Genomic DNA, 21,822 nt, shown 5'->3' on the forward strand with positions numbered 1-21,822 from the left:
AGACTGAGAGAGACAGCAGAGACGGGATGCTTCCACTCACTGAGATAAGCAGCTTCATTGCCCCACACACACACACACACACACACACACACACACACACACACACACACACACACACACACACACACACACACACACTCACTCACTCACTCACTCACTCACTCACTCACTCACTCACTCACTCACTCACTCACTCACTCACTCACTCACTCACTCACTCACTCACTCACTCACTCACTCACTCACTCACTCACTCACTCACTCACTCACTCACTCACTCACTCACTCACTCACTCACTCACTCACTCACTCACTCACTCACTCACTCACTCACTCACTCACTCACTCACTCACTCACTCACTCACTCACTCACTCACACACACACACACACACACACACACACACACACACACACACACACACACAGAGAGTTATGTTCCTAACCTAATCACAACTGTACTGTCCCAGCCCCCATTCTTTCACTCTCTTTAAGGTCTGCTGTCAGTCTCTTATTTATTACAAGTGTGAAAGAAAGTATATTAGAAGGATAGAGGGTGATGTGTGTGGGTGTGTTTGTGTTTGTGTGAGGAAAGAGTTATATTGATGATATGTCACACCCTAACACTCTATCTCTCTCTGTATCACTCTCTGTTTAGTTGACTCTATTTGGGGATCATGTGGTGGTGTAATATTAGATTCCAGAGGGTGGATCAATTCAAAAACGTCTCCCTTAAAACCACACAGAATTGTAATTTCAATTCATTCTTCAATTACTTTATATTCCCTTGTTGTGTGTGTGTGATCTGAGAGTCCTCTGGTCCAGGTGAAGGGAGGAAGGAGTGTGTGATCTGAGAGTCCTCTGGTCCAGGTGAATGGAGGTGGGTGTAATATGGAGAAGTGGCTACTGACAATCATTTGATTGAGATGCTTGATGCTGACACCTGTATGTTAGTCAATTCACCTGCATGTCTCTCATTCTCTCAATACCTCTTCCTTTGACCTTATTCCTCTCTTCTGCTCTCTCTCTCTCTCTCTCTCTCTCTCTCTCTCTGTCTCTGTCTCTCTCTGTCTCTCTCTGTCTCTCTCTGTCTCTCTCTCTCTCTGTCTCTCGCTGTCTCTCGCTGTCTCTCTCTGTCTCTGTCTCTCTCTCTCTCTCTCTGTCTCTCTCTCTCTCTCTCTGTCTCTCGCTGTCTCTCGCTGTCTCTCTCTCTCTGTCTCTCTCTCTCTCTCTCTCTCTCTCTCTCTCTCTCCCAGCCCTCTGTCTACTTGTCATCCTCCTCCTCTATGTAATCCATCCTTTGTTCCTCTAGTCTTTATTCCCTCTCTTTGGGTCTTCAATTGACCTTCACTTGACAAACACACATGCATTATTGCCTAGTTAAATGGAAATGTATTTTGTGAAGTCGGGTTACAAATACACAAACACAATAAACTATAATACCTGCAGCACCGAAAACACTGGAAAGTTAGGGCACAAGACACACATATTCAGATTCTCTGTAGCCTACTCTCCGTCCATAGTGATGTAATAATATCGTCCTCCCTTATGGAGCTAGAGGAGGTTGTACTAAGTACTTCTGGGCTGCCTCTGTTTTCCAAGAGTAGCTTCTTAACTTTATTTCCTTTACTTCATCTGCACTGATGTGAAATCGGTGAAAAGACACTTGAGACAATTGAATGTCAAAAGACACTCCTCTTAGTTATCTTCATTGCTTTCACCCAGTGAAGATATTGGATTCACTCGCTATGAACACAGATAAAAACCTGATATGGTCAATACACTTATATGGTGTGTGTGTGTGTCGCGGCACTTACGTTTTCCAGATGTCTCTCGTGTCCTCTCATGCATTTCAACTCATCTACAATCACAAAAGAGGTGGAAACAATATGCTGAGCCCTGTCCTGAGAATTACTTTCGCCTCTGTAGATCTGACAAATCATTGCAGATGAAGTGACTGGGATGAGGAGATGAGATGGAGTGAAGGGGATGAGGAGATGAAGTGAAGGGGATGAGGAGATGAAGTGAAGGGGATGAGGAGATGATGTGAAGGGGATGATGAGATGAAGTGAAGGGGATGAGGAGATGAGATGAAGTGAAGGGGATGAGGAGATGAAGTGAAGTGAAGGGGATGAGGAGATGAAGTGAAGGGGATGAGGAGATGAAGTGAAGGGGATGAGGAGATGAAGTGAAGGGGATGAGGAGATGAGATGAAGTGAAGGGGATGAGGAGATGAAGTGAAGGGGATGAGGAGATTAGATGAAGTGAAGGGGAGGAGGAGATGAGATGAAGTGAAGGGGATGAGGAGATGAGATGAAGTGAAGGGGATGAGGAGATGAGATGACGTGAAGGGGATGAGGAGATGAGATGAAGTGAAGGGGATGAGGAGATGAGATGAAGTGAAGGGGATGAGGAGATGAAGTGAAGGGGATGAGGAGATGAAGTGAAGGGGATGAGGAGATTAGATGAAGTGAAGGGGAGGAGGAGATGAGATGGAGTGAAGGGGATGAGGAGATGAGATGGAGTGAAGGGGATGAGGAGATGAGATGGAGTGAAGGGGATGAGGAGATGAATTGAAGGGGCTGAGGAGATAAAGTGAAGGGGATGAGGAGATAAAGTGAAGGGGATGAGGAGATGAGATGGAGTGAAGGGGATGAGGAGATGAAGTGAAGGGGTGAGGAGATGAGATGAAGTGAAGGGGATGAGGAGATGAGTTGAAGGGGATGAGGAGATGAGCTGAAGTGAAGGGGATGTAGAGATGAGGTGAAGGGGGTGATTAGATGAGATGAAGGGAAGGTGATGAGGAGATGAAGGGAAGGTGATGAGGAGATGAATGGAAGGTGATGAGGAGATGAAGTGAAGGGGATGAGGAGATGAAGTGAAGGTGATGAGGAGATGAAGTGAAGGGGATGAGATGAAGGGAAAGGGACGAACACCCGGCTAACCACCGAAACAAACAAACAAAAAATTCGGCATAATATATGCACAAATTGTTTCGACTGGGAAGCATGCGACAGGCGTAAGGCTAGTGATCATAAGTAGTTATGAAGTTATGAAACTCAACATAACTTATTTCATCTGCCTTAAATTCTGCATGCTTTTCCATGTCGTGGTGGTAGTAGGCTACAACATCATAGCGTGACTTGAAGTTTACTTCGACATTATGGTTTTTATATCAATATTTGCGCATAAAAGCTTTTCCAACTCAATTGTCGCATAATATATTTCACAGAGAAAAGAATATCCCGCCTTGTCAAGCGTATTTTTTGGGGTCGACGTTGGGAAATTTTACCCACAAATGAGCTGTTTCCATAAGACCTGTCAGGTCATTCATCCACATGAAATGGTTGGATGGAAACCTGGTTACTGATATGCTTTTCTCCATGTCACCACAGTGTGCACATTTCCATGCGTTCCTTTGCCTTTTTATAATGATTTATTTTCCCTTGCTTTAGTTTCATATTTTGTGTGGAGCTCTTTGAAGATACCCCCTACGGGATCCTATTAATGTTGGGTCCATCAGACAGAGCACAACACCCAGGTCTTATGGAAATCACCATGCTGCTAATGGGCTGAGAGAGAGCAGGATGGAGAGTGGAGAAGGATAGAGAGAGAGCAGGATGGAGAGTGGAGAAGGAGAGGAAGAGCAGAATGGAGAGTGGAGAAGGAGGGGAAGAGCAGAATGGAGAGTGGAGAAGGAGAGGAAGAGCAGGATGGAGAGTGGAGAAGGAGAGGAAGAGCAGGATGGAGAGTGGAGAAGGAGAGGAAGAGCAGAATGGAGAGTGGAGAAGGAGAGAAAGAGCAGAATGGAGAGTGGAGAAGGAGGGAAAGAGCAGAATGGAGAGTGGAGAAGGAGAGGAAGAAAGTGATGTACAGTATATGAGGGGTGTACTATTGGACACACTTCTAATGGTGTGATGAGAAAAGGATGTAGAGCTGAAGAAAGAGAAAGGGATGAGGAAGAGAGATGTATAGTAGAGGAATGGGAGGAGAAGGATTAGGATTAAGAGTGAGAGAAAGAAAGACATGAGGAGATAGGTACAGTATATTAGAGGGATGGGAAGAGAAGGATTAGGATTAAGAGTGAGAGTGAGAGAAAGAAATGAGGAGATAGGTACAGTATATTAGAGGAATGGGAGGAGAAGGATTAGGATTAAGAGTGAGAGAAAGAAATGAGGAGATAGGTACAGTATATTAGAGGGATGGGAAGAGAAGGATTAGGCTTAAGAGTGAGAGAAAGAAATGAGGAGATAGGTACAGTATATTAGAGGGATGGGAAGAGAAGGATTAGGATTAAGAGTGAGAGAAAGAAATTAGGAGATAGGTACAGTATATTAGAGGGATGGGAAGAGAAGGATTAGGATTAAGAGTGAGAGAAAGACATGAGGAGATAGGTACAGTATATTAGAGGGATGCGAAGAGAAGGATTAGGATTAAGAGTGAGAGAAAGAAATGAGGAGATAGGTACAGTATATTAGAGGGATAGGAAGAGAAGGTTTCCGAGAAAGAGTGAAACTATGGAGGGGAACTAGAGGACAGGATGGGGTCTAGAAGGTTGGGGTGAGTTCTGGAGGGTTGATGTGAGGTCTGGAGGGTTGGGGTGAGGTATGGAGGGTTGATGTGGGGTCTGGAGGGTTGGGGTGAGGTCTGGAGGTTTGATGTGGGGTCTGGAGGGTTGGGGTCCGAATGGTTGATGTGGGGTCTGGAGGGTTGGGGTGAGGTCTGGATGATTGGGGTGAGGTCTGGAGGGTTGGTGTGGGGTCTGGAGAGTTGGGGAGATGTCTGGAGGGTTGATGTGGGGTCTGGAGGGTTGATGTGGGGTCTGGAGGGTTGATGTGGGGTCTGGAGGGTTGGGGTCCGAATGGTTGATGTGGGGTCTGGAGGGTTGGGGAGAAGTCTGGAGAGTTGATGTGAGGTCTGGAGAGTTGATGTGAGGTCTGGAGAGTTGATGTGGGGTCTGGAGAGTTGATGTGGGGTCTGGAGGGTTGATGTGGGGTCTGGAGGGTTGGGGTCAGAATGGTTGATGTGGGGTCTGGAGGGTTGGGGAGAAGTCTGGAGAGTTGATGTGAGGTCTGGAGAGTTGATGTGGGGTCTGGAGAGTTAATGTGAGGTCTGGATAGTTGATGTGAGGTGTGGAGTGTTGGGGTCAGGTCTGGAGGGTTGATGTAGGGTCTGGAGGGTTGATGGAGGGTTGGGGTGAGGTCTGGAGGGTTGATGTGGAGTTGGGAGGGTTGATGTGTGGTCTGGAGGGTTGGGTGGGAGCTGGAGGGTTGTGGTGGGGGATGGAGGTTGGGGTGGGGGCTGGATGGTTGGGATGGATTGGCAGTTATGGCTGATGAAGAAGGACAAAGAGGAGGGGACTGTGGCAACTTATGTTGTTACTTGACTTTGGATGACCTTTAAAGGGACAAGAGGCAGTGAGAGCCCCTGGCCCTTTCTCAAAATCGTTTCAAACTGAAAGGCACTGCACTAAACTCTGGCTTCTGGAGATATAGTTAGGAGAGAGACTGCATGTGTTAGTATGTTCAGTTGCTTGCACAAGTGTAGGAAATTGTAAATTATCTTGTGTGTGCGTGCTGGGACAGCCTCTGTTCTGTGTGCTGTATTTTCAGCTCTCACACACACACACACACACACACACACACACACACACACACACACACACACACACACACACACACACACACACACACACACACACACACACACACACACACACACACACACACACACACACACACACACACACTAACATTATTACTGTTGGGGGGACAAGGGGAGGTCAGGGCAGCTTTGCGGGACGACCTCTTTATAAAATCACCCAATATAACACGATTTGGAGATCTGCTACTGTCTCTCCCTCTTTTTTCTCCCTCAGTCTCACTCTTTCTCTGTTCTCTCTTTCTCTCATCCCTTGCTTTCCTCTTCTGCCCTCCTGCCTTCCCTCCCTCCCTCCTTCCCTCCCTCCTCGAAACTATATCCTGAGGATATAGTCTTTGCTCTCTTTACTACCTCAATTCTCCATTAACTGGGGAGGAGAGAAAAGGGTACAGTGTGTGTCAGGGGAAGTACAGACTCCCAGTCAGTTCAAGGCCTTGTCTACATCTGCTAAAACACAACCAAGCCAAGCCAGTGATACACTGCACCCCCAAAGCTCCACACTTCCACTGTAATTAGCTCCCCAGCTAAACAGCTCATCGGGTTAGAAGGTGAGCAAATGCATCGGCTTCCCTATTAGTTAGATGAAGTGAAAAAATAGAAAGGCAGTGAAACAGAGGGAGACAGATAATAATAATAACAATAATAGAGAGAGAAACCGACAGAGAGAGAAACCGACAGAGAGAGAAACCGACAGAGAGAGAAACCGTCAGAGAGAGAAACCGACAGAGAGAGAAACCGACAGAGAGAGAAACCGACAGAGAGAGAAACCGACAGAGAGAGAAACCGACAGAGAGAGAAACCGACAGAGAGAGAAACCGACAGAGAGAGAAACCGTCAGAGAGAGAAACCGACAGAGAGAGAAACCGTCAGAGAGAGAAACCGACAGAGAGAGAAACCGTCAGAGAGAGAAACCGACAGAGAGAGAAACCGACAGAGAGAGAAACCGACAGAGAGAGAAACCGTCAGAGAGAGAAACCGTCAGAGAGAGAAACCGACAGAGAGAGAAACCGACAGAGAGAGAAACCGTCAGAGAGAGAAACCGACAGAGAGAGAAACCGTCAGAGAGAGAAACCGACAGAGAGAGAAACCGTCAGAGAGAGAAACCGACAGAGAGAGAAACCGACAGAGAGAGAAACCGACAGAGAGAGAAACCGTCAGAGAGAGAAACCGACAGAGAGAGAAACCGACAGAGAGAGAAACCGACAGAGAGAGAAACCGACAGAGAGAGAAATCGACAGAGAGAGAAACCGACAGAGAGAAACAGATGAACAGAGAGAGAGAGAGAGAAAGATATACATATATATTATATATATATATATATATATAGAGAGAGAAAGATATACATATATATTATATATATATATATATATATAGAGAGAGAGAAAGATATACATATATATTATATATACATATAGAGAGAGAAAGATATACATATATATTATATATATAGAGAGAGAAAGATATACATGTATATTATATATATATATATATATATATATATATATATATATATATAGAGAGAGAGCGAAAGATATACATATATATTATATATATATATAGAGAGAGAGAGAGAAACAGAGAGAGCGAGATATGGATAAACAGAGAAACACACAATGTATAGAGAGAAACAGACAGATACAGAGAGAGAAACAGACAGATATATAAAGAGAGAGAAACAGATAGATACAGAGAGAGAAACAGACAGATACAGAGAGAGAAACAGATAGATACAGAGAGAGAATAGAGAAACAGATAATATATATATAGAGAGAAACAGACATATATACACTGCTCAAAAAAATAAAGGGAACACTAAAATAACACATCCTAGATCTGAATGAATGAAATATTCTTAATAAATACTTTTTTCTTTACATAGTTGAATGTGCTGACAACAGAATCACACAAAAATTATCAATTGAAATCAAATTTATCAACCCATGGGAGGTCTGGATTTGGAGCCACACTCAAATTAAAGTGGAAAACCACACTACAGGCTGATCCAACTTTGATGTAATGTCCTTAAAACAAGTCAAAATGAGGCTCAGTAGTGTGTGTGGCCTCCACGTGCCTGTATGACCTCCCTACAACGCCTGGGCATGCTCCTGATGAGGTGGCAGATGGTCTCCTGAGGGATCTCCTCCCAGACCTGGACTAAAGCATCCGCCAACTCCTGGACAGTCTGTGATGCAACGTGGCGTTGGTGGATGGAGCGAGACATGATGTCCCAGATGTGCTCAATTGGATTCAGGTCTGGGGAACGGACGGGCCAGTCCATAGCATCAATGGCCTTCCTCTTGCAGGAACTGCTGACACACTCCAGCCACATGAGGTCTAGCATTGTCTTGCATTAGGAGGAACCCAGGGCCAACCGCACCAGCATATGGTCTCACAAGGGGTCTGAGGATCTCATCTCAGTACCTAATGGCAGTCAGGCTACCTCTGGCGAGCACATGGAGGGCTGTGCGACCCCCCAAAGAAATGCCACCCCACACCATGACTGACCCACCGCCAAACCGGTCATGCTGGAGGATGTTGCAGGCAGCAGAACGTTCTCCATGGCGTCTCCAGACTGTCACGTCTGTCACATGTGCTCAGTGTGAACCTGCTTTCATCTGTGAAGAGCACAGGGTGCCAGTGGCGAATTTGCCAATCTTGGTGTTCTCTGGCAAATGCCAAACGTCCTGCATGGTGTTGGGCTGTAAGCACAACCCCCACCTGTGGACGTCGGGCCCTCATACCACCCTCATTGAGTCTGTTTCTGACCGTTTGAGCAGACACATGCACATTTGTGGCCTGCTGGAGGTCATTTTGCAGGGCTCTGGCAGTGCTCCTCCTGCTCCTCCTTAAACAAAGGCGGAGGTAGCGGTCCTGCTGCTGGGTTGTTGCCCTCCTACGGCCTCCTCCACGTCTCCTGATGTACTGGCCTGTCTCCTGGTAGTGCCTCCATGCTCTGGACACTACGCTGACAGACACAGCAAACCTTCTTGCCACAGCTCGCATTGGATGTGCCATCCTGGATGAGCTGCACTACCTGAGCCACTTGTGTGGGTTGTAGACTCCGTCTCATGCTACCACTAGAGTGAAAGCACCGCCAGCATTCAAAAGTGACCAAAACATCAGCCAGGAAGCATAGGAACTGAGAAGTGGTCTGTGGTCACCACCTGCAGAACCACTCCTTTATTGGGGGTGTCTTACTAATTGCCTATAATTTCCACCTGTTGTCTATTCCATTTGCACAACAGCATGTGAAATTTATTGCCAATCAGTTTTGCTTCCTAAGTGGACAGTTTGATTTCACAGAAGTGTGATGGACTTGGTGTTACATTGTGTTGTTTAAGTGTTCCCTTTATTTTTCTGAGCAGTGTATATTCAGTATATATACATATATATATATATATATATATATATATATATATACATTCAAACAGACAGATACATATATAGAGAGAAACAGACAGACATATAAAGAGAGAGAAACAGATAGATACAGAGAGAGAAAAGAGAAACAGATAATACAGTGTATATAGAGAGAGAAACAGACATATATATATATATACATTCAAACAGACAGATACATATATAGAGTGATACAGACAGGTGTATATACACAGAGAAACAGACACCATTGTAAATACAAACCATATTTATTGTCACGACTTCTACCGAAGGTAACTCCTCTCCCTGTTCGGGCGGCGCTCGGCGTCGCCGGTCTACTAGCCGCTACCGATCCCTTTTAATTTTTCTGGTTGTTTTGTCTGTGTTCCTTTTCACACCTGGTTTTCATTGCTTTGATTTCTGTGGGTATATAGGGCACCTGTTACCTGCCGTAATTCGTGCAGGATTAGATTTGTGTGCATTGCGCTCGATTGTATTTGATGTTTGTTGTTTTTTCGCTATTACGCACGTGTATGTAAAGTGTCGGAACTGTGTTTGTTCCTCCGTGCGTTTGCACGAGTTTCTGATTATTCGAGAGCGTAGTTTTTTTTTTTGTCTGTGCCGTTTTTGTATTGCTGGACTATATTATTAAACAGGCTTCTCAGACATCCCTGCTCTCTCCTGCGCCTGACTCCTACACCTCTCACCAAGACGCATGTTATCACATTTATGCTTATATATTTTACCTTTTCTACTTTAAACATTTGCATATCTTTACAACTCTGTATATATACATAATACTACATTTGGAATGTCTTTATTATTTTGTAACTTCTGTGACTGTAATGTTCACTGTTAATTTTTATTGTTTATTTCAGTTTATTTCATTATTTATTTTTTTATTTTTTTATTTCACCTTTATTTAACCAGGTAGGCTAGTTGAGAACAAGTTCTCATTTGCAACTGCGACCTGGCCAAGATAAAGCATAGCAGTGTGAACAGACAACACAGAGTTACACATGGAGTAAACAATTAACAAGTCAATAACACAGTAGAAAACAAAGGGGGAGTCTATATACATTGTGTGCAAAAAGGCATGAGGAGGTAGGCGAATAATTACAATTTTGCAGATTAACACTGGAGTGATAAATGATCAGATGGTCATGTACAGGTAGAGATATTAGTGTGCAAAAGAGCGGAAAAGTAAATAAATAAAAACAGTATGGGGATGAGGTAGGTAAAAATGGGTGGGCTATTTACCGATAGACTATGTACAGCTGCAGCGATCGGTTAGCTACCTCACTTACTTTGGCAATGTTAACATATGTTTCCCATGCCAATAAAGCCTCTTGAATTGAATTGAAACAGAGACACAGACATACAGTTGAAGTCAGAAGTTTACATACACCTTAGCCAAAAACATTTAAACTCAGTTTTTCACAATTCCTGACATGTAATCCTAGTAAAAATTCCCTGTCTTAGGTCAGTTAGGATCATCACTTTATTTTAAGAATGTGAAATGTCAGAACAATTGTAGAGAAAAGTATTTATTTCAGCTTTTATTTCTTTCATCACATTCCCAGTGGGTCAGAAGTTTACATACACTCAATTAGTATTTGGTAGTATTTGGCCCATTCCTGATGATGCTGATGCTTGGGGTCATTGTCCATTTGGAAGACCCATTTGTGACCAAGCTTTAATAATAATAAGAAAATAAAGTGAACAAAAGAAAAGAGTCAGAAAAAGTGGTAATGAAGAAGCTATTTGTCTGCTTAAGGCTTTTTAACAAGACATGAATTACTGATCTGATGATCCTTAATAATCTGAGATTTAATCTTGCAATGATTTTTTTACAGTGGTTTCCAAAATGGCACAGATATTGAAAAAATAAGAGAATAATAGGGAGAATGAGATGTTTGTGTTTGACCTTTCCTTTTCCTTCCTGCATGTCTGGAAAAGGTCAGGAAGAGGTCAGGAAAATACATCTGGAGGAGGGTCTTGAATCTCTACCTTGATCTCTACCCGGCACAGCCAGAAGAGGACTGGCCACCCCTCATAGCCTGGTTCCTCTCTAGGTTTCTTCTGAGGTTCTGGCCTTCCTAGGGAGTTTTTCCTAGCCACCGTGCTTCTACACCTGCATTGCTTTCTGTTTGGGGTTTTAGGCTGGGTTTCTGTACAGCACTTTGTGACATCAGCTGATGTAAGAAGGGCTTTATAAATACATTTGATTGATTGACTGAATATCTGTTTATTTATTTTCACTTTCATACTTCAACTAATTGTACATTGTTACAACATTGCATTTAATATATACTGAAGAAAAATATAAACTCAACATGTAAAGTGTTGGTCCTATGTTTCATGAGTTGAAATAAAAGATCCCAGAAATTGTCCATATGAACAAAAAGCTTACTTCTCTCAAATTTTGTGTACAAATTTGTTTACTTCCCTGTTAGTGAGCATTTCTCCTTTTCCAAGATAATCCATCCACCTGGTGTGACATATCAAGAAGCTGATTAAACAGCATGATCATTACACAGGTGCACCTTGCGCAGGGGACAATTAAAGGCCACTCTAAAATGTGCAGTTTTGTCACACAACAAAATGCCATAGATGTCTCAAGTTTTGAGGGAAGGAGGGTGCAATTGGCATGCTGACTGCAGGAATGTCCACCAGAGCTGTTGCCAGAGAATTGAATGTTAATTTCTCTACCATGAGCCGCTTCCAACGTCGTTTTAGAGAATTTGGCAGTACGTCCATCTGGGTTCAAAACCGCAGACCAAGTGTAATCACGCCAGCTCAGGACCTCCACATCCAGCTTCTTAACCTGCAGGATCGTCTAAGACCTGTCACCCAAATTAAACTAAGGAGTATTTCTGTCTGTAATAAATCACTTTTGTGGGGAAAAACACATTTTGATTGGCTGGGCCTGGCTCCTGCTCCCAAGTGGGTGGGCCCATGACCTCCCAGGCCCACCCATGGCTGTGCCCCTGCCCAGATGTGAAATCCCTAGATTAGGGCCTAGAATTTTTTTCAATTGTCTGATTTCCTTATGTGAACTGTAACTCATTAAATGTGTTGAATCTATTTCATATTACGTTCATATTTTTGTTCAGTATAATATTTGAACTGTCTATATTCTTTTAAAACTTTTGTGTACTGTCCTTTTTTTTATTTCCCTCGTTAATTTCCCTTTAATTTCTATTTTACTTGCGTTGGCAATGTTAACATGTGTTTCCCATTCCAATAAAGTCCTTTGAATTCAACTGAATTGATGTGTCTGGATGGAGGAGTCAGGAAAGATAAAGAATCTCTTAGAGATTCTTCTGTTCTACAGAGTTTCACAAACAAACACTTGTCTTACCTATCTGTATTTTTGTAGGTTTGCAAACAAGAATGTGTGTGGGGTGGGGTGGGTGGTGAGAGAGAGCACAAGTGGAAAAGAGGTACAACGTGTGTGTGTGTGTGTGTGTGTGTGTGTGTGTGTGTGTGTGTGTGTGTGTGTGTGTGTGTGTGTGTGTGTGTGTGTGTGTGTGTGTGTGTGTGTGTGTGTGTATACCTGTCTGTGTGTGTGTGTGTGTGTGTGTTTCTCTGTATTGTGTCAGTATTTTGACTGTATTCTGAGAGGTGTCAGAGTGGCCTTGTCCTCCCAGTGTGGTTTCTTATTAAGCCTGAGCTCAGAAAGTGTTACTGAGCAGCCACAGGACTGTACTAGCCACTGTACTGCTGCTGGAGAGCCTGGGAATAACTTGAAGGACATCATCTGTACCTTCACAGAAACTCAGGCAGACAGCCAGGGCAGATGTCAAATACACTGTAAAGTGAGATGGATGAGAAGAGGGAGAGTGGAGGGCGACAGACATAAGGAGAGAGAGAGCGATACAAAGAAAGAGAGTGCGCAAAAGAGTGACTGTGTTTATGTGTAAGTCTACCTGCATGCATCTGTGTCTGTGTTTAAGACAGCGAGGGATCGGGAACAAGCCCACCTCTCTCTACCTCTCCAACAATGGATCATCAATTTGAGTTCCCTGGCAGAGCAGATTAATGGTCTTCTTCTCTCCTTTCTCTGTCACAACAAATTTCACACCTGCCCGAGGCAGTGGGGGTGGAGGAGCAGTATCTCTCCTTATTTATCGCTTTCTTCCTCTTATTCTTCCTCCTGTTCCTCCCTGTGTCAATTAAAAGGCTCCCACTCTTTCTCCCTGGCCACCTAATCATCCCCGGCGCAAAGCGTCAAACTGCACTCAGATATAAATTTTAAAAAGTTGTCTCTCCTTTCTCTCTTTATTTTTGGTAATCTTTTTCCCTCCTGTTTTCCCTCTCATTGTGTCTAGCATGTGTTGGCCCAGTGGTGGCTGATTTATAGGGAGGTCACCACTGCAGTTTACTGACTCTATTTATCTGCTCCCGTAATCCTGGATAATCGCTCTTTTGAGCATAAACCATGGGATCAAATTTCCACCCTTTCAGGTGGAAAAGAGCCCGCCACCCTGCCCAGAACAGGGGGGGAGAGATTGGATATGTCTGCATGTGTGTAAGTGAGAGAGAGAGGGATCAAAAAAGAGGGAAATCAATTTACGTGTGAGTGATTGATCCCCTTGGGTCTGCCCAGATGGGCTTCTCTATCGCTCAAACCCACTCAGTTTGGCATCACCTTTTTCTCCCACTCAACACAATAAAGGCAGAGACACACAGAAACAAGTGTGCTGTTCACATACACAACAGTAAGCTTGGTCACCTGCTACCAAAATTGTATAATTAGGCTCCCTATGACCAGTAGAAACAAAACAGGACAGCAGCCCGCCAGAGGAGGTCAAGTAGGTACAGAAATTATACCGCTGTTTAATATTTGGATTTCAAAGGGGGATAATGCCCATAAGGGATTTCACACAATTTACATTGGAATTAGCATAATTTAACATTAGGCTCCCAATTGTTCAGTGAGTGTTGAACATGACAGAATATTTAATTGTACAGTACAACATCTGCATAGTGACGCTGCCATCATCAGCAGCCATCATTAGATCAGCTTCATCCTCAGTCACTTTGATGACGCTGCCATCAGCAGCCATCATTAGATCAGCTTCACCCTCAGTCACTTTGATTACGCTGTCCATCAGCAGCCATCATTAGATCAGCTTCATCCTCAGTCACTTTGATTACGCTGCCATCAGCAGCCATCATTAGATCAGCTTCACCCTCAGTCACTTTGATTACACTGCCATCAGCAGCCATCATTAGATCAGCTTCACCCTCAGTCACTTTGATTACGCTGTCCATCAGCAGCCATCATTAGATCAGCTTCACCCTCAGTCACTTTGATTACGCTGTCCATCAGCAGCCATCATTAGATCAGCTTCATCCTCAGTCACTTTGATTACACTGTCCATCAGCAGCCATCATTAGATCAGCTTCATCCTCAGTCACTTTGATGATGCTGTCCATCAGCAGCCATCATTAGATCAGCTTCACCCTCAGTCACTTTGATGATGCTGTCCATCAGCAGCCATCATTAGATCAGCTTCACCCTCAGTCACTTTGATTATGCTGCCATCAGCAGCCATCATTAGATCAGCTTCACCCTCAGTCACTTTGATTACGCTGTCCATCAGCAGCCATCATTAGATCAGCTTCACCCTCAGTCACTTTGATTACACTGTCCATCAGCAGCCATCATTAGATCGGCTTCACCCTCAGTCACTTTGATTACGCTGCCATCAGCAGCCATCATTAGATCAGCTTCACCCTCAGTCACTTTGATTACACTGTCCATCAGCAGCCATCATTAGATCGGCTTCACCCTCAGTCACTTTAATTACACTGCCATCAGTCACACAGGCCATAGGAAACACATGAACAAGCAATGGCAGGGAGATATACTACACACTAAATACCCCCTTGAAGCTTAAAGGACATGGTTCCAGGCAACCTTGCACAGAGACACATATAACTAATATGATTGTATTTAGTCCCCTCAAGTTCAATTTGAATTGGGACAACTTTTTGAGGATGTGTAAAATATAATCATGAGCATGTATTCAAAGAATGAAGCTCTCTGGAGATGAACTTACCAGGCATAGCTGATTGAATAATGAGACATATGTATATTATATTAACTAGTTAATTTACACATTTTCCAATCACCTTCATGTTACCTGGCTAATTGATGGCACATTCTCATCTATAATAACCATATAATCCATTTTAGAATAATGCTGTAATGTAACAAAATGTGGAAAAAGTCAAGGGGTCTGAGGACTTTCCTAACGCACTGTATATATACAGTACCAGTCAAAAGTTTTAGAACACCTACTCATTCAAAGGTTTTTCTTTATTTGTACTATTTTCTACATTGTAGAATAATAGTGAAGACATCAAAACAATGAAATAACACATATGGAATCATGTAGTGAAGTGTTAAACTAATCAAGATATATTGATAATTCCACAAAATAGCCAGAAACAAAGAACTGTTTTCTGAAACTCATCAGTCTGTTCTTGTTCTGAGAAATGAAGGCTATTCCATTCGAGAAATTTCCAAGAAACTGCAGATCTCGTACAACGCTGTGTTCTACTCCCTTCATAGAACAGCGCAAAACGTCTAACCAGAATAGAAAGAGGAAGACGCGACTCCGGGATGCTGGCCTTCTAGGCAGAGTTCTTCTGTCCAGTGTCTGTGTTATTTTGCCCATCTTAATCTTTTCTTTTCATTGGCCAGTGTGAGATATGGCTTTTCCTTGCAGCATCCCGGAGTCGCCTCTTCACTGTTGACGTTGAGACTGGTGTTTTGCGGGTACCATTTAATGAAGCTGCCAGTTGAGGACTTGTGAGCCGTCTGTTTCTCAAACTAGACACTCTAGTGTACTTGTCCTCTTGCTCAGTTGTGCATGTGGCTTCCCACTCCGGGGCTTCCCACAGACTCTGGCTAACTCGTGTTTCTAAAAATGAATTCAAAGGCACTGTAGACTGAGACTAATAAGTCATTTTTTGTGTAATTTGTATTTAATTCTAAGTAAGTCACAGTCTATATGCGCAATTTATAGACTATAATGATTTAATACAGCAAAACGTTGTTTAAATGCTGAGCACTGAATGTCCCTGACTCCCTACCAGCCTAGTGTGTCTCACTTGCAAATACTTCACAATGTATTTCTTTGTAGCCTATAGCCTCGAAATAACTGAAATAATGTAGCCTAAATAATTAATCTCCTTCTTAGGCTCCCTGTCTGGCTCCTGGCCTATTTACAGTGTTTATATTCTGTTTAATATGACATGTGGCCTATTTGAAATGATGGGCACTTCTTATATTCACCTTTTCATGTTTATTATAATACTTTTCATTTAACTGATGTGGTCTGGTTTCAATACTTCAAAACCAGATGGTAGGTCCAGGTAGAGTCACAAAAATAGGTGGGTGTTGGTTAAATTGTGATTTTAATGAATGGAGTGAATCTGGAGCAGCATTTTGTTTTCCTGTGAGCATGGAGCGGTTTTTAGCAGAGCATTTGGAAAGGATTTGGAGCGCCAGAGCGATGTGTGCTAGTTCCAACCGCTCAACTCCGCTCACATACTCTGGTGTGTATAGACAGTATGGACAGTATATGATAGAAAAAGTGTGTACAGCAGTAGTTACAGTACATAGGATAGAACACAGTATATACATATAAAGTGGGTAAAACAGTATGTAGATATTGTTAAAGTGACCAGTGTTCCATTTCTCTATGTACATAACACAAATCAAATCAAATCAAAATAAAATAAAATCTAATGTTATTTGTCACATACACATGGTTAGCAGATGTTAATGCGAGTGTAGCGAAATGATTGTGTTTCTAGTTCCGACAATGCAGTAATAACCAACAAGTAATCTAGCTAACAATTCCAAAACTACTACCTTATAGACACAAGTGTAAGGGGATAAAGAATATGTACATAAAGATATATGAATGAGTGATGGTACAGAGCGGCATAGGCAAGATACAGCAGATGGTATTGAGTGCAGTATATACATATGAGATGAGTATGTAAACAAAGTTAAAGTGGCTAGTGATACATTTATTACATAAGGATGCAGTAGATGATATAGAGTACAGTATATACGTATACATATGAGATGAATAATGTAGGGTATGTAAACATTATATTAGGTAGCATTGTTTAAAGTGGCTAGTGATATATTTTACATCATTTCCCATCAATTCCCATTATTAAAGTGGCTGGAGTTGAGTCAGTGTGTTTGCAGCAGCCACTCAATGTTAGTGGTGGCTGTTTAACAGTCTGATGGCCTTGAGATAGAAGCTGTTTTTCAGTCTCTCGGTCCCAGCGTTGATGCCCCTGTACTGACCTCGCCTTCTGGATGATAGCGGGGTGAACAGGCAGTGGCTCGGGTGGTTGTTGTCCTTGATGATCTTTATGGCCTTCCTGTGACATCGGGTGGTGTAGGTGTCCTGGAGGGCAGGTAGTTTGCCCCCGGTGGGGAGGAGGCTGCTGAGGGGAGAACGGTATGTAATAATGGCCAGAATGGAGCAGATAGAATGGCATCAACACATGGTTTCCAGGTACTTGGTATTTGATACCATTCCACCAATTCCCCTCCAGTCATCACCACAAGCACGTTCTCCCCAATTAAGGTGCCACCAACCTCCTGTGGTACATAGGGCAAAGCAGTCTCTAAGGCACAGGGTAGAGTATAGGATGATAGCCAGCTAGATCCCCAAATAATTGATTAAAACACACTATTTTGCACTCTGTAGGGTAGCACCATGGTGTAGCCGGAGGACAGATAGCTTCCCTCTTCCTCTGAGTACATTGACTTCAATACAAATGTCCTCCAACCTGTCAGAGCTCTTGCAGCATGAAATTACATGTTGTCCATCCAATCAAGGGATCAGAGAATGAATCTAGTACTGAAAGCATAAGCTACAGCTAGTTAGCACTGCAGTGCATAAAATGTGGTGAGTAACTGACTCAAAGAGAGAGAAAGAAAATAGTTGAACAGTTTTGAACAAATTAATTACTTCCTAAATGAAGGAGAAGCAAGAGAGAAATAGAGAGAGAGAGATTTCCCCAAAAAATTCAGTTTCACTTACTTAGCTTGCAAATGCAGCTAGTTAGCCTACTGAAACCATGCACCATGCTCAAACAGAGGGATGCTATGTTAGCTAGCTGGCTATGACTATCCAACACAATTTTCAGACGCTTCTAAGTCAAGGTAAGCTTTTGGTTTTACTAATTTATTGCCACCAGGGCTCGCCGGTGTAACTGCTTACTGACTATACACTGTAACTTTACTGTATGAATAGCGGGTTTACTAACGCGTTAGTTCTATTAGCTATGCTTACTATGACATTACTTTATCTAATATGGTTACAAAGATGTAGTCTGTGTGCAGCTGTTTGGCTTGGAAAGGTTTTTTCGCCTGGTCACATACTGCTGATGTGTTGTGCATTGAAGTCCACAAGTGAAGGAAAGAGGTGAAAGGAGGAGAGTGCATAATGTAGATGTGAGAAGGAATACAACATGGCTGCCATGAAACTGTGAACTGTGTTTACGCATGATCAGGAGTGTATTCATTCCGCAGATTCTGTTGAAAAACGTTTCTTAAACAGAAGCAAATGGAACAAAACGGGGATAAACATACCTACATTTGTCAAATAGACACTCTCGTTTGCAATTGTTGGACTAATGATTACACGCACTATCAGCTAGATGCAAGCAAGAGTGTGCAAGGCGGTATTGAATGTTAGTCTGTCCATGTGTCACTGCCTGTCACATCAAATTCGTCTCTCGACCTGTGTGCACCTACGTTATAAACTTTCATTCATAGGCTAAGGTTGTAGCAACCTCATGATGAGTATAGGGAAAATTTGAGTATCAAGCCTAAACCTATCGCTGTACATATAACTGGGTGAATGGAATATGAATGACAGTCATCCAATCAATATGTTGTAATAGAAATAAGGCCATTTTCATGGGAAAAGAATCATCCTCTGTCATCTGAAATGGCACTGACCACCACTACTGTTGATGTACCCTTTTGAGCAAGGCACGTAACCCTAATTGTTCTGTTTACAGTCTGAAAGCTTAACCATTTTTCTGCTGACTACTCAAATCAACACCACACACCTCATTCCCCACCCTTCTCTGTCCCTCTCAACCCCCTATCCCCACCGATCAACTTTCAATCTGCTCCAGTCCCTCAGGACCACTTTTAACTCATCTGTAATTCATGGGTTGCACGTTTTGTCTTAAGGGATGGTGATTGACTGAATGTTCTAATGCATTCTCACTTGCCACTGATTAAGATTTCATCTAAGTCTGTTATAGTGACTTGGAAACACAAGGACATTTCTAAAGTAGGCAAATAATTAGTAGGAAAACCTTTTGTCCTAATTTTGATATTATCAGATTGACTTTAGATGTAGCATAACATTAGCTAGCTATGTAAGAGTGAGGAAAGAGCACTACATTTCAGTTAGCTAATGTTAGCTTTGCTAGGTTTTTTGATAAACTTTGCTAGCTGAAGACAGCATTGCCATCTGTCTAAAGTAAATTTTATGACATAATAATGATGACAAAGTTGTTTCCTAATAATTATTTACTGTAGCATACTGTAGCAATGTCATCATATGTTAAGCCACTACAGTGTAGTTTAGACCAAACAATCATTATCCTATGTAAGAATGACACTGCATCACTTGACTTTCGGGCACAACTATTGGCTGAGAGCATCTTGAGTACGTTTACAACAATTACTTGACAGGACCGAGTGACAGAGGTGCAAACCCATGAATGTGTAGCTTGAAGCAGACCAGACGACACACAGATACTAACACACACGGTCCTAGTCTCTCAGGTAGAGAGAAATGACTGTTATAGCCCTCTGCACTGTTGTCTTCTAGTCTCTCTGATGTGGTACCTCTCTGATGGAAAGAGAAGGCCAGAACACCTCCACGTATCAAACATGAACTGAAGCCCTTTCCTAGAAACTGCTGGGTTTGGCCTTGGCTTGTCCCCTGTGCTGACCAAGTGGATGATATGGCCTCAGGTGTGTGTGTGTGTGTGTGTGTGTGTGTGTGTGTGTGTGTGTGTGTGTGTGTGTGTGTGTGTGTGTGTGCAAGGGTCTCTCAGTGGGTTCTATGGTGTCTGAGTGTCCAGCACAACTAACTGCATGTTTGGTGTCTGAGTGTCCAGCACGACTAACTGCATGTTTGGTGTCTGAGTGTCCAGCACGACTAACTGCATGTTTGGTGTCTGAGTGTCCAGCACGACTAACTGCATGTTTGGTGTCTGAGTGTCCAGCACGACTAACTGCATGTTTGGTGTCTGAGTGTCCAGCACGACTAACTGCATGTTTGGTGTCTGAGTGTCCAGCACGACTAACTGCATGTTTGGTGTCTGAGTGTCCAGCACGACTAACTGCATGTTTGGTGTCTGAGTGTCCAGCACGACTAACTGCATGTTTGGTGTCTGAGTGTCCAGCACGACTAACTGCATGTTTGGTGTCTGAGTGTCCAGCACGACTAACTGCATGTTTGGTGTCTGAGTGTCCAGCACGACTAACTGCATGTTTGGTGTCTGAGTGTCCAGCACGACTAACTGCATGTTTGGTGTCTGAGTGTCCAGCACGACTAACTGCATGTTTGGTGTCTGAGTGTCCAGCACGACTAACTGCATGTTTGGTGTCTGAGTGTCCAGCACGACTAACTGCATGTTTGGTGTCTGAGTGTCCAGCACGACTAACTGCATGTTTGGTGTTTGAGTGTCCAGCACAACTAACTGCATGTTTGGTGTCTGAGTGTCCAGCACGACTAACTGCATGTTTGGTGTCTGAGTGTCCAGCACGACTAACTGCATGTTTGGTGTCTGAGTGTCCAGCACGACTAACTGCATGTTTGGTGTCTGAGTGTCCAGCATGACTAACTGCATGTTTGGTGTCTGAGTGTCCAGCACGACTAACTGCATGTTTGGTGTTTGAGTGTCCAGCACAACTAACTGCATGTTTGGTGTCTGAGTGTCCAGCACGACTAACTGCATGTTTGGTGTCTGAGTGTCCAGCACGACTAACTGCATGTTTGGTGTCTGAGTGTCCAGCACGACTAACTGCATGTTTGGTGTCTGAGTGTCCAGCACGACTAACTGCATGTTTGGTGTCTGAGTGTCCAGCACGACTAACTGCATGTTTGGTGTCTGAGTGTCCAGCACGACTAACTGCATGTTTGGTGTCTGAGTGTCCAGCACGACTAACTGCATGTTTGGTGTTTGAGTGTCCAGCACAACTAACTGCATGTTTGGTGTCTGAGTGTCCAGCACGACTAACTGCATGTTTGGTGTCTGAGTGTCCAGCACGACTAACTGCATGTTTGGTGTCTGAGTGTCCAGCACGACTAACTGCATGTTTGGTGTCTGAGTGTCCAGCATGACTAACTGCATGTTTGGTGTCTGAGTGTCCAGCACGACTAACTGCATGTTTGGTGTTTGAGTGTCCAGCACAACTAACTGCATGTTTGGTGTCTGAGTGTCCAGCACGACTAACTGCATGTTTGGTGTCTGAGTGTCCAGCACGACTAACTGCATGTTTGGTGTCCGAGTGTCCAGCACGACTAACTGCATGTTTGGTGTCTGAGTGTCCAGCACGACTAACTGCATGTTTGGTGTTTGAGTGTCCAGCACGACTAACTGCACGTTTGGTGTCTGAGTGTCCAGCACGACTAACTGTATGTTTGGTGTCTGAGTGTCCAGCACGACTAACTGCATGTTTGGTGATTGAGTGTCCAGCACGACT

Source organism: Oncorhynchus kisutch, linkage group LG24 (assembly GCF_002021735.2).
Source record: "Oncorhynchus kisutch isolate 150728-3 linkage group LG24, Okis_V2, whole genome shotgun sequence".
NCBI classification, from domain to species: Eukaryota; Metazoa; Chordata; class Actinopteri; order Salmoniformes; family Salmonidae; genus Oncorhynchus; species Oncorhynchus kisutch.